Source organism: Chrysemys picta, unplaced genomic scaffold (assembly GCF_011386835.1).
Source record: "Chrysemys picta bellii isolate R12L10 unplaced genomic scaffold, ASM1138683v2 scaf224, whole genome shotgun sequence".
Classification (NCBI taxonomy): Eukaryota; Metazoa; Chordata; order Testudines; family Emydidae; genus Chrysemys; species Chrysemys picta.
The window spans coordinates 75,080-87,486 of NW_027052931.1; the positions used below are offsets into that span (position 1 = coordinate 75,080).

A 12,407-nucleotide genomic window follows, 5' to 3' on the forward strand; every position below is an offset into this window, starting at 1 on the left:
GAGCCTGGGAGGGAGGGGGAGATCCCGGGCCGCCGCGGCGTGCAAAACAGCTGATTCGCGCGCCGCTGCTTCCCCTCCCTCCCAGGTTTGAGAGCCTGGGAGGAAGGGCAAGTAGCGGCGCGCGAATCAGCTGTTTCGCACGCCATGGCAACGGGAGCGGAGGTGAGCTAGGGCAACCGGGGCACCTTTTTAGGGGCGGCATTCTGGCGCCGGCCATGCTGCCCCTAAAAATGTGCCACCCCAAGCACCAGCTTGTTTTGCTGGTGCCTAGAGCCGGCCCTGGTGGGAAGGCCATTGTTAAGCAGATGGTCAAGAAGGGAGGAACGAAGACACTTATCAAGATTTGTTGATGCCAAAGAACCATCAACACGTATCCATGATTGAGGAAGGGCAAATTGACAACCCTGAGGTGAAGGCTGGCACCCCTAAGGACAACTGTTTAAATCGGAACCAGGACAGGATGACTCTCTTGGAGGTGTATTGGAATGTTTACATCAAAAGATACACCAATTAAGAAGTAACCCGGTCACAAAGTGACACAGCAAAATCCATAGACTTCAACAAAGAAAAAGGACTATAAGAACAGGGTGCTTGGCCATAAGACTTTGGGGGTTCGTCTTGCCACACTCCCGGAGCATTGGATCGCAACCGACAGAGCCCTGCTCCCCTCTGCGACCAATCTGGCTGGCCACTAGATTGATCCAGACTCTGGACTGATAACTATAAACATCAACTGGCAGGACTGTGTGCACAGTATGTGTGTGTGTGAGAGACAGGGCCGGCTCCAGGCACTAGTCGAGCAAGCTGGTGCTTGGGGCGGCAGCTAGTAGGAGGCGGCATTCGGCCCAATCGTAGGGCGGCACGGCTGCTTTTTTGTTTGTTTGTTTGTTCCGTTCCGGCCGCTGTGTAGGGGGCGGCGGCGCAGAGGACGGGAGCGCCCTGCAGCAAGCCCAGCAGGGCAGTCCGCGTCCTTCCCTCCCAGCCGACCGGAGCGGTGCGGAGCCTCCCAGCAGGGGGCATGGCGGGAGGGGCCGTGTGGCAGCGCCCCGCTGAAGCCCTGGCCACCCCCCTTCTCTCTCTCCCCCCCCGCCCCCTCCCCCTGCCCCTGCTAGCAAGGGCAGGAGTCCCCCTGTACCCTGGCTCTGGCTGTGCCGCAGGTTTTTTTTGTTTTTGTTTTTTGCTTGGGGCAGCCAGAAAGCCAGAGCCGGCCCCGGTGAGAGAGATTGAAAAGCATATGCTAACTGTTGTAGTCTCAATAAATGCGGCGTGCTGCCTTCTTCCCTATAACGATCCCTTGTGCTTCTTATAAGTATAACAATGTGGGACTCAGGAACCTTGTTTTAGGCACCCAGGTTTGAAAATTTTGGCCACAAACTCAAACGTCTATTTAAATATGGAGTACATTTAAAGTAAGATAAAGTGGACAAAGACAGTAATTTGACAGTCATTTACATGTCTAAGCAAAATAATACTTAAATGGGATAACAGCCACACTTCAGTTAAAGCAGAACAGTTTGGTCTCACCTTTTAAGTTCTTGTTCTAGTCTTTCAATTTGTTTCTTGCTTGAAGTTAGTTGTCCCGCTTGATAATTAACTTGTGATTCTTTTACTTGAAGGTCACATGAAATTTTATGCTTTGTTTTCTCAAGATTATCACACAATTCCATCAAGCTCTGGTTTTCTCTTTTTAGTGTTGCTCCTTCATTTTTTTCCATTTTCAACCGAATTTAATTAGTCAATTATAATTATATATATATATATATATATATAAAGATTTTGATCAAGCCTGGGAATACACATCTTTATTCAGAGTGAAGCGTGGAGAGCACTTACCAAAATAAACAATTTTTGCTTTATAAAAAAGCGGTATTTGAATATTTTTATTCACTACTTTTCAAAGCCCTGACAGCACTGAAAATTTTAGTTACACGCAAAGCTATATTGCTATTCTACCAATATCCGTATCGCAAGGCTTCCCTGTGTAACATTTAAAATCAAAATACATAATCACCACAAGTCATTTAATTTCCACCTAGGTATTAATATTAAAACGATTTCTCTAATCAGTGGCCCCACACCTGTTCTTGGAAGAGTTTATTGGCTATAAAAAGCACCTATCCTGACCAGTAAAGCGCTTACAGCCCTTGCACATCATCAGAAGAGCTAAACTTAAAAGCCATATGACTCTGATCATCATTTTGCTCCTCTCCCTTCAAATCTGTCCATGTTAGCAACCAGTATTTCCAGAATGACTAGAGTAAGAGATCAATGCTCAAGTTGCGTTTCCTCAAGATAGCAGCTGGAACAGCCATGTCTGATTTGAAGGAGGGATGCAAGATAGTAATCAGAATAATGCAATTTCAAGATCCTCTCTCTCATGATCTGTGTTGCGTTATGTAGCATTGGAAAACAGATTTGATATCCCCAGCCTTTGCAAAGTATACGGCATACATTCCTATCCCTGACAGTTTATGAGATATTGGACTTAGAATGGTCCCAAAAATGTACTACCATTGCAAGAGGCTAGTGACAGTTTAAGACTGAATACACAGCAAGGCCTGGATAGTGGGCTAGTGTCATTTCCCTTCACTACTTTACACAGGTGTCAATCACCGCTCACAGGGTGAGTATTAGCACAAAAACTGTTAGTGAGTAGTCTACATTTTACCGGAATGTCAATTTTTTGATGGCAGCAATGATGTTATGCAGATATTAATCTTATCAGCTATCAACCTAGGTGTTATGGCTTTTTTGTGACTAAAGCCCTGATTAAATTGGAAGCTCTGTACCTAAGAGTTATGTCCTTTTAGCTCAAGCGATAGCAGGCTGTGCTACAATGATGAAGGTTTGGGGTTCAAACTATGCTGATGATGCATAAGTGGGGGATTCTTACTGTTGTCCATAATATTTTTAAATGTTTAAGTCAAGATTTCTCTAAAAGATCTGCTCTAGGAATGATTTCTGGGAGGTTCTGTGACTTGTGTTATATAAAAGATCAGAACGGATGATCACAGTGGTCCCTTCTGGCCTAAGAATCCATGAAAATAAAAGCAGCAATTTTTAATAAGCCATTACAACAGAAGGTACTCCAATATTTTAAAACCACCACGCTCAGATAGAGAAGTTGGTGTAAATTCTGAATGAGCCTGTTGTTGGGTACAAAAAAAGTTAAGCTAATCGTTCACAAAATACCAATGAGTTTCTGATATGAGAAACTGGGTGCAAATTATCAACATGACAATTTCGGTATGTTTACAAAAATTATATTTTTATATAGTGTTCACAGATGTCCATTTGTAGAAATAATTTGTTTTACAAAGCACCCTGTACAATCAATTTATCAAAACAATTTACATAAAGGTATTTAAAAAAAAATACTTTTTCCACTGTGCCTCATAAGATTAACGTTTGCACAGCATTCTAGACGCATTGTATAAGTGACTGTTTGCTATTACCGTAACACCTAGGAGCCCTCGTCATGGACCAGTACCCCACTGTGTTAGGCGCTGTACAAATAGAACAAAAAGACGGTCCCTACTCCAAAGAGCTTACAATTTAAGTACAAGACAAAGAAAAAGGGGAGAGTACAAGGAAACAATGAGACACCATTGGTCACTAGGATAGGCAGCTTGCGTACTGAGACCACAGCTTAACTGTTGTCAAGTTTTTTGTAGGCATCACAGCAAAGGAGAGTTGTAAGGAGGACTTTGAGAGAAGATGAGGTGACTTTGCAGATGGTTATGGGGGGCTCTTCCCAAGCACAAGTTGACAGCATGGGAGAAAACACAAAGGTGAGTGTTTAAAAATTTAACAAAATGTATGTGTTATGGGCCAGTCAGAGGCGGGAGTTGACATTTCAATAGTGAATGAAAAAAAGGATGCCTAGGTTGGGGTAGGCCATGAAGGAGCTAGGAAGTGAAGACAAGCAGCTTGTTTGTTGCAACAGAGAATGGAGGGGCGCCGAGAGAGGTGACATGGTCAAAGTGACAGGCAGGGGAATCTTTGCAGCAGCACTCTGAATGGATATGAGCAGAACAAAATTGTATTAAAAGTTACATGGTGCATTAAGACTATGACCTTCTGCTTCTGCTTTTGCAAAGCTGCCGCCAGCGATTCAAGCTGAAACTGTCTTTTCTGTTGTTCTTTTTTAAGCTTGTCTAGTTGACTTTCAAGCTCTTGAATCTTCTGAAGGGCCCTCGTGGAAAGGCCTTTTACCACTCTTCCGCAACCCAGCTCATTTTAGATCAGCTTTTTTCCTTCATACAAAGTGTACATCACTGAACCTGAATCATACAAACTTGTAAAGACTTTGGACAAGTCATAGAATCATAGAATATCAGGGTTGGAAGGGACCTCAGGAGGTCATTTAGTCCAACTCAAAGCAGGACCAATTCCCAACTAAATCATCCCAGCCAGGGCTTTGTCAAGCCTGATCTTAAAAACCTCTAAGGAAGGGGATTCCACCACCTCCCTAAGTAACCCATTCCAGTGCTTCACCACCTCCTAGTGAAAAAGTTTTTCCTACTATCCAACCTAAACCTCCCCCACTGCAACTTGAGACCATTACTCCTTGTTCTGTCATCTGTTACCACAGAGAACAGTCTAGATCCATCCTCTTTGGAACCCCCTTTCAGGTAGTTGAAAGCAGCTATCAAATCCCCCCTCATTCTTCTCTTCTGCAGACTAAACAATCCCAGTTCCCTCAGCCTCTCCTCATAAGTCATGTGCTCCAGCCCCCTAATCATTTTTGTTGCCCTCCGCTGGACTCTTTCCAATTTTTCCAAATCCTCCTTGTAGTGTGGGGCCCAAAACTGGACACAGTACTCCAGTTGAAGCCTCACCATTGTCCAATAGAGGGGAATGATCACGTCCCTCGATCTGCTGGCAATGCCCCTACTTACACAGCCCAAAATGCCGTTAGCCTTCTTGGCAACAAGGGCACACTGTTGACTCATATCCAGCTTCTCATCCACTGTAACCCCTAGGTCCTTTTCTGCAGAACTGCTGCCTAGCCATTCGGTCCCTAGTCTGTAGCAGCGCATGGGATTCTTCCATCCTAGTGCAGAACTCTGCACTTGTCCGTGTTGAACCTCATCAGGTTTCTTTTGGCCCAATCCTCTAATTGGTCTAGGTCCCTCTGTATCCTATCCCTACCCTCCACCGTATCTACCACTCCTCCCAGTTTAGTGTCATCTGCAAACTTGCTGAGAGTGCAGTCCACGCCATCCTCCAGATCATTAATGAAGATATCGAACAAAACCGGCCCCAGGACCGACACTTGGGGCACTCCACTTGATACCGGCTGCCAATTAGACATGGAGCCAAGTCATCCAAGGTGGCACCAGAAAAAGAGATAACATCCTACCAGCAGACCAAATTGCTTGCCATTTGCTACAAAGAAAGAAGTTTTCTTACAACAGTTGACAGCAGTCACAAGAAAAAACAGTGCAACAGGAGTCAGAAGATGCTAAACAAAGACCTGCACACAAACAGACAGTTTTCCAAAGAGGAGTGTGCACAAGAGGGCTTGAGAAACAGTGACCTGCTGGCACTTGCTATGGAGTGTCTGCCGCAAATCTATTCCTACTGGCCAGTGACCTGTGCAGGCTGGGGCCAGCACAGCACACTCCCTGTGAGCACAGGCGGCCTGCTATGGGCCCCGCTTACACATGCAGCTGAAGCCAGGGCTGCAGCGGGTGGCTCAGGGAGGTTGATCTCTACCAGGGGTGGGCAAACTACAGCCTGCGGGCCACATCCAGCCCACAAGACCGTCCTGTCCGGTGCACCCGAGCTCCCGGCCAGGTAGGCGAGCCCCGGCACTTCCCCCGCTCCCCCTCCCCTGACCGCCCTCCCCTTGAGTCTCCACCCCATCCAATGCCCCCTGTTCTCTGACTGCCCCCCACCCTGCCATTTGCCGTAGGCAGTCACACCGCAGGGGTATGCATATGGGTCGGGGCAGTCAGGGGACAGGGAGCAGTTGGATAGGGCGTGGGAGTCCTGGGGGACCTGTCAGGGGACGGAGTCCTGGGGGGGGCAGTTAAGGTGGGGGGGTCACTAGAGTGGGCAGTCAGGGGACAAGGAGCAGGGGGGGTGGATGGTCGGCTATTCTGAGGGGGCCAGTCAGGGGGCGGGAAGTCAGAGGGGGTGGATAGGGGCAGGGGCCAGGCTATTTGGGGAGGCACCGCCTCCCCTACCCAGCCCTCCATACAATTTTGAACCCTGATGTGGCCCTCAGGCCAAAAAAAAGTTTGTCCCCCCTGAGCTAGACACCTGGGAAAGAATTCTCTCTAGTAACTCATAGCCCTCCCCATCTAGTGCTATTGGAGATATTTGCTAATAGCCATTGCGGATGGGCCATATGCCATTGTAGGCAATTGCATCATACCATCTCCTCCGTGCATTTAGCAAGCTCAGTCTTAAAACAAGTTAGGATTTTTGTCCCCCACTACTCCCCTTGGAAAGATGTTCCAAAACTTCACTCATCTGATGTAAAGCCCTACATGGGACTATTTTTTTAATCCCACTCCCATCCTGCCTCCAATATCTACTCCCACCTGCTCCTGCATTGTTTCTTTTATATTTATCCCACTCCCAGCTGCAAAAAACTTAGATTCTGCAAATCCCACAAGAGAGACAGATTCTCCCGTGCTACCAAAAAAACCAACCCACCACAATTGGTTAATATGTTAGTTATATATATAAATGCTAATATGCTTCTCAGACTAGGCCTCTGGTCATCCTAGTAACTCTTCTCTGCACCTGTTCCAGTTTGATTTCATCTTTCTTAAACATGGGAGACCAAAACTGCACACAGTATTCCAGATGTGGTCTCATCAGTGCCTTGTATAACAGTACTAACACTTCCCTAACTCTACTGGAAATACCTCGCCTGATGCAGCCTAGAATTGCATTAGCCTTTTTTACAGATGCATCATATTGACAGCACATAGTCATCCCTGTCTTTCTCCTCTTCTGTTGCTTCCAACTGATACGTCCCCAGTTTATAACAAAAATTCTAGCTGTTAGTCCCTAAGTGCATGACCTTGCACTTTATACCACTACATTTCATCTCATTCCTATTACTCCAATTTTCAAAGTCATCCAAATTTTCTTGTATGACATTCCAGTCCTCTCTGTATTGGCAATACATCCCAATTTTGTGTCCTCCACAAATTTTACTAGCTCATTCCCACTTTTTGTGCAAAGGTCATTAATGAAAATGTTAAATAAGATTGGTTCCAAGAATGATTCCTGAGGAACTCAACTAGTAACCTCCTCCAGCCTGACAGTTCACTTTTCAATATGACCAGTTGTAGTCTCCTTTTACCCGACTCCTTACCCACCTTTCGTTCTTGTATTAATCCCCATCTTCTCCAATTTAACTAATCATTTCTCCTGTGGAATTGAATCAAATGCCTTACTGAAATCCAGGTAGATTACATCTAATGCATTTCCTTTGTCTAGAAAATCAGTTATCTTCTCAGCGATCTCCTTTTTGTAAAAACATGTATTTTATCCCAATTGCCTTTTTTACCTCTATGTCTTTAACTACTTTCAAAATTTGTTCTAAGAGCTTGCATACAATTGAGGCCAAACTAAAAGGCCTGTACTTTCCCAAATCACATTTTTTCCCCTTTCTAAAATAGAAGTATTACATTTGCAATTCTCCAGTCATAAGGTACAACCCCTGAGTTCACGGTGCCATTTGAAACACCTGAGAATATGATGAGCCAGATCATCAGGTGGTATAAGCTGACTTCAACAGAGTGATGCTGATTTCTATCAGCTGAGGATTTAGCCTTTCGATGTTGAAATTAAAAAACAAAACAAGATTTATAATGGAAATAGCTAGCTAATATTATTTTGCTGTATTTAAAACAAAAAACTGTGGAAATAAACGTCCAGCTAGAAGAGAGAATTGTTTGCTAAAGTAATGATAAATCTGAACTTTCTTAAGGTAATGGTTGGCAATGCTCTGCTTTCCCAATATAGACAAAGCAAGTAAGGCTCAATCAATACACCCATTCCTTTGTGAACTATTAAATTGTACATAGTGCTAATGATTAGTCATTTAATTAGCACAGGAGCCTTCAATTTAAAAGTTGTCTATAATGCACACTGAATATAAACAAAAATTAGCAATGACTTTTCAGCTGAAGCCTCATTTAAAAATGCTATTGCCAACTTTTCTGTCTTAAGTTAGCCTTCTTGCTACATTTGCAGCTCAAATGCTGATACAGCGGTGTCCCATTTATTACAGAACCATTGCTATAGAAGAATTCATTCTTCTAAAACATAGGAACAAGTTACTTTTTTGCATGAATGACCTGAATTAGTTCATCGAGCTCCGATGCATTCACACAGGAACGCTCAGATACAAACGTCTGCTTCTGAATCACAATGGTGGCTCTTTGGGAAGTTTCACGTGGCTGCTCCAGGGCTTTGAAGACAGTAGCTCCAATTATTAAATATACAACAACCAGCAGAAAAATCGTTGAGACAGTCTTCCATTTCATAACATTAATAGCCGAATCACATTCCTCTCGTGACGAGAGCACTGTGGGTTTTGTAGGAAACAATAGCCGTGGTTTGGAGTTCTGAGTGGCAGATTTGGGATCCAGCAAGTCAGGTGCCGCCACTAATAAAACAGAAAAAGAATGTTAACGCCCACAGTGTTGGACAGAGGTGTACACCCTTCTTGCCAGGAGGTTACAGAGATCCTATTAATTCAAAATAGAGTTCATAGATAGCTGTGTTATAAATGCATTTCACTTGTACACCATGTTCTATTACTACAGAATGACTGGTTTCAGCTACTGCTAGGACTAATAATATGCTATTTATATGAACACACATGCATGCATACACACACTTGCATTGTTTACTATCTATATGTCCTCTATAAATACTCTGCAAGTGTAGTTCTAACATGCAGTATTTTCCCTATTTTCTTCTGTTCCTTTGAATCAGTATAAAAAGATATTTTTCTGTAGAGCGTCCTCACATCTTGAACAATCTTAGGCATTGCTAATATGCTTCTCAGACTACATTTTAGTCAGCGTTAAAAAACTATCAGGAAAACAGGACTCTTTCCTTAAGTCTTACATACCCTCAACTCTGCATTCAGACACTCATTAGAATATTTGCAGTTCACTTTCAAATTCCCATACAGGTAACTATAAAAATGATTCATTATTAATTCTAACACTTTGAAAGTGTTGGCTAAACCCTTTTAGGAAATACCAGGAACACATGCGCATGCCTGTTGGAAAAGTCAATCATCTTATTATAGGATATTTGATTGTTTACTGCTACAAGAAACCCACTGGCGCAGTAATGATCACCTGCGTGTGTTATCAAGTAGCCCCATAACGCATGTGATTACAAGTAACTACACTAGTAATTATATAAGAATAATCCACATCACGTACACTTAAAGATCCCCTGAGGGAAGATTGCAACAACAATACAATATTTAAAATTATTAATATATTTTGAATGGCTGCAACACCACTTTCAGCTGTTGTGAGGAAAGCCTACTTCTACATGTAGATTCAAAAGTCTCTCTCCCAGGTCTCTGGAAGCTGGGAATGCCCCCAGAGGAGGAAGGGAGTGTCATTTTCCACAGGGATAGGATCTTCTCTTGAACACCCACTGGAGGTTAACCTACAGGGTTACAGGAACTCTCTTTCAAAAAGAAAGGCAGACCTAGGAAATTAATACACTGGACCTGAACCCGGGGGGGGGGGGGGGCGGGTTAGAGGATGAAAAGGCAGCCCCAAATGAAAAAGCTCCGCTCGTGCCTCGGTGCACGGCTATGAAATAGTTACTGTTCAGCTACTAGAAAACTAGAATCTGGTTCTAACTAACTGGGAGCACCAGATCAGCATGCAAATATCCTTCAAGTGTAGTGGGCATGGAACACTGTATGAAGCTATTGATATGCCCCTGGACAAAAATCGATGTGTGAGGCTAAGTTTGGGAAGGACGCCTGATTTAATAACTGCTCCTTCAAGCTGTGCTCTCTCCTCGGATTGACACGATTTGTGATGGGGGGGGGAGGGGAGAGCCATCACGTTTTCTTTCAGTCAGAGCTCTGCTTGCCAGTGGGAATTTTTCCTATTATATTATCACGACCCTCTGTCCAAACCCAAAACTGGGGGCACCTCAGGCTACGCCAAGCCTCATGCTGTAGACTAGGAAACTGCTCCTCTTTCTGCCTGGCTTCGACATTTGCAGACAGACACGCACACATCCTAGCACCATGAAGAAGGGCAGACCTGCCCCCCCAGTTCTCCTGCTACACTCCCCCTGCAGCCCGCTGAATGCAGCTAACAAAGGCGAACAGGACGGCTGTGAGGCGCCCTAAACTGATCCACCCAGTGATGCTCTGCATCCCTCCCATCAACTTCCCCAGCCCCCTGCTGACACCCATCCATAATGCAGTTGACAAGGATGTTTTCACACCCCCGAGAGGAGCAAAGCATGGACGCTCCAGCCAGAACGGGCCCTGGCCCCTTTCCTCTCCCCCTCTCCCCAGCAGCCAGCTCGCAAAGGTGTGCTGGATTTAAAGCGCTTGCAAAAGACATCGTTGCAGAGCGGGGTTTGGCTGGCGAAATGGTCCGGGTGGGAGCCTGGAGCCCAGCCTGACCCTCCCGGTCAGGGGGAGCTACACCCACCTTAGACAAAGGAGAAGTGTTAGAAACAAAAGCCAGGCGGGTGTTTAACCGAGCGTGCAAAATCTGGGACGGAGGCACAGGAAGGAAAGGGGTGAAGAGGGACTGAGCAGCCCTGAGTCCCTCCTGCGAGGAGGCATTGGGAAAGCAAGGGAGCATGCAGCATTCAGACAGACTTTGATCTAGAAACGCATGCTATTGTGCCAGTACTCACTTCTTATTTACAGACCCGGCGCCCTCTCCTCGCTTCACGGGCAGGCATTTTTTTCACGGCTTGTGTAGGTGCCGTTTGACCAAATGGAAAAAGAAAGAGAGAGAGAGAAAAGGACCAGACCCAGGGCGGATTTGCTGCTGCTGAGCTCAGATTCCACGCGGAGCAGAGCCTGGCATTCTCCCTGTCACTGGAGGGATGTGAACGATCACAGTGTGTGTGAGAGTGAGAGAGATCACCCTGTGAGAGAGAGGGAGAGGGTGTGTGTGTGTGAGATCACCCTGGCTGTGTGTGTAAGAATCTTACAGAAAGATCACCCTATCTGTGGGTGTGATCACCGTCTGTGTGTGAGAGACTCACTCAGACGTCAGGTGCGTGTATCAGCCTCTTTCTGTGTGTGGCTGCCAGTCCCTGAGGTGAGTCTGTCACAATCTCAGTGTGTCTGTGTCTTTCGGTGGGGTGTGTGTGTGTGTATATATCCACATCCCTCCCTCTGTCAGTGTGGGCGGGGGCCTGTCTACTCTCAGCCCCGGTGCCTGGTTCTCATGCAGTGTCTGTGCCCCCGCTCTGTCACTTTGTCTCAGGTACCAGGCATGGGGTGCCTGACTCTGGGTGCAGTTGTGTGCTTCGGGAACTCTGTGTGTGTGTGGGTGTGTGTCCTTGCTCTCCGCTTGTGTGTGTGTGTGTGTGTGTGGGCGCCCGCTCCCCTCCTCATTCTCTTTCCCCCAGTGTATCCCAACTGCTGGGTGCATCTCCCCCACCCTCCCTCCCTCTACCCAGCCTGCTCCAGCACCAGGGGCAGCTGCACCCTCATCTCGGTGAGCTGCTCGGCATTTCTTCCCGGCCCCTTCGCTCGGCAGCGCAAGAACTAGGCTGAGGCAGATGCTGCAGGGATGAAGGGGGGAAAAGAGGGTTAAGAGAAAAGGTCCATGCAGGAAAGATAAATCCCAAACTGGTGGGCGCTGACTTTGGAGCTCCCGGGGGAGAGCAATGGGGTGGAAGAAAAGCCAACAGCCTGAGTCCACGCATGAAAAAAGTGGGAGAGATGTTTGGCAAAGATAGGGGTAGGAACAAATTGGTCTGTAATATTGGTATGCCGTCCTTGACAAACCCAACAAAATGCATGGTTAGACTGGGCTGTTGGTTCAGAAGAACCTGCTGTTGCAGATGATGGGGGGTGGGGGAGAGGCATGGTGCAGCGGTTGCCTCCTGTAATTCCTGCCTCTTTTTCTTGGGGGACAGAGATATGAAGTTCTGATAGCTGGGAGCCTGCTGGGGCCAGAACTGCTTCCTAGTTGTCACCGATATGTAGATTCCAAGCAACTTCAGTGTTGCCCTGGAATGTTTTAGACTATGCAGCCTATCGTCCATGTTTTCCAAAAAGAAGGAGACCCCCCCCTCAAAGGACAAGACGACTGCAGCCACAGATCTCTCCTCATAGATATGGCAGATGCCATGTATCATGCTAATGAGTCTGCCACATCCAAGCTGTCCTGGAGAGCTGTCCTTGCCACGAGTTT

At 46.1% G+C, this 12,407-nt stretch overlaps 1 long non-coding RNA gene across 1 annotated transcript; it reads right to left on the reverse strand.

Annotated features, from left to right (window-relative positions):
• Nucleotides 1-3,249: 3,249 nt before the first annotated feature.
• On the reverse strand, nt 3,250-11,447 carry LOC135978356 (uncharacterized). The gene is made up of 2 exons (XR_010595767.1): nt 10,891-11,447; nt 3,250-8,638 (listed from the first exon to the last, which is right to left on the reverse strand). It is a non-coding gene; the product is annotated as an uncharacterized LOC135978356 (long non-coding RNA).
• Nucleotides 11,448-12,407: the final 960 nt, after the last annotated feature.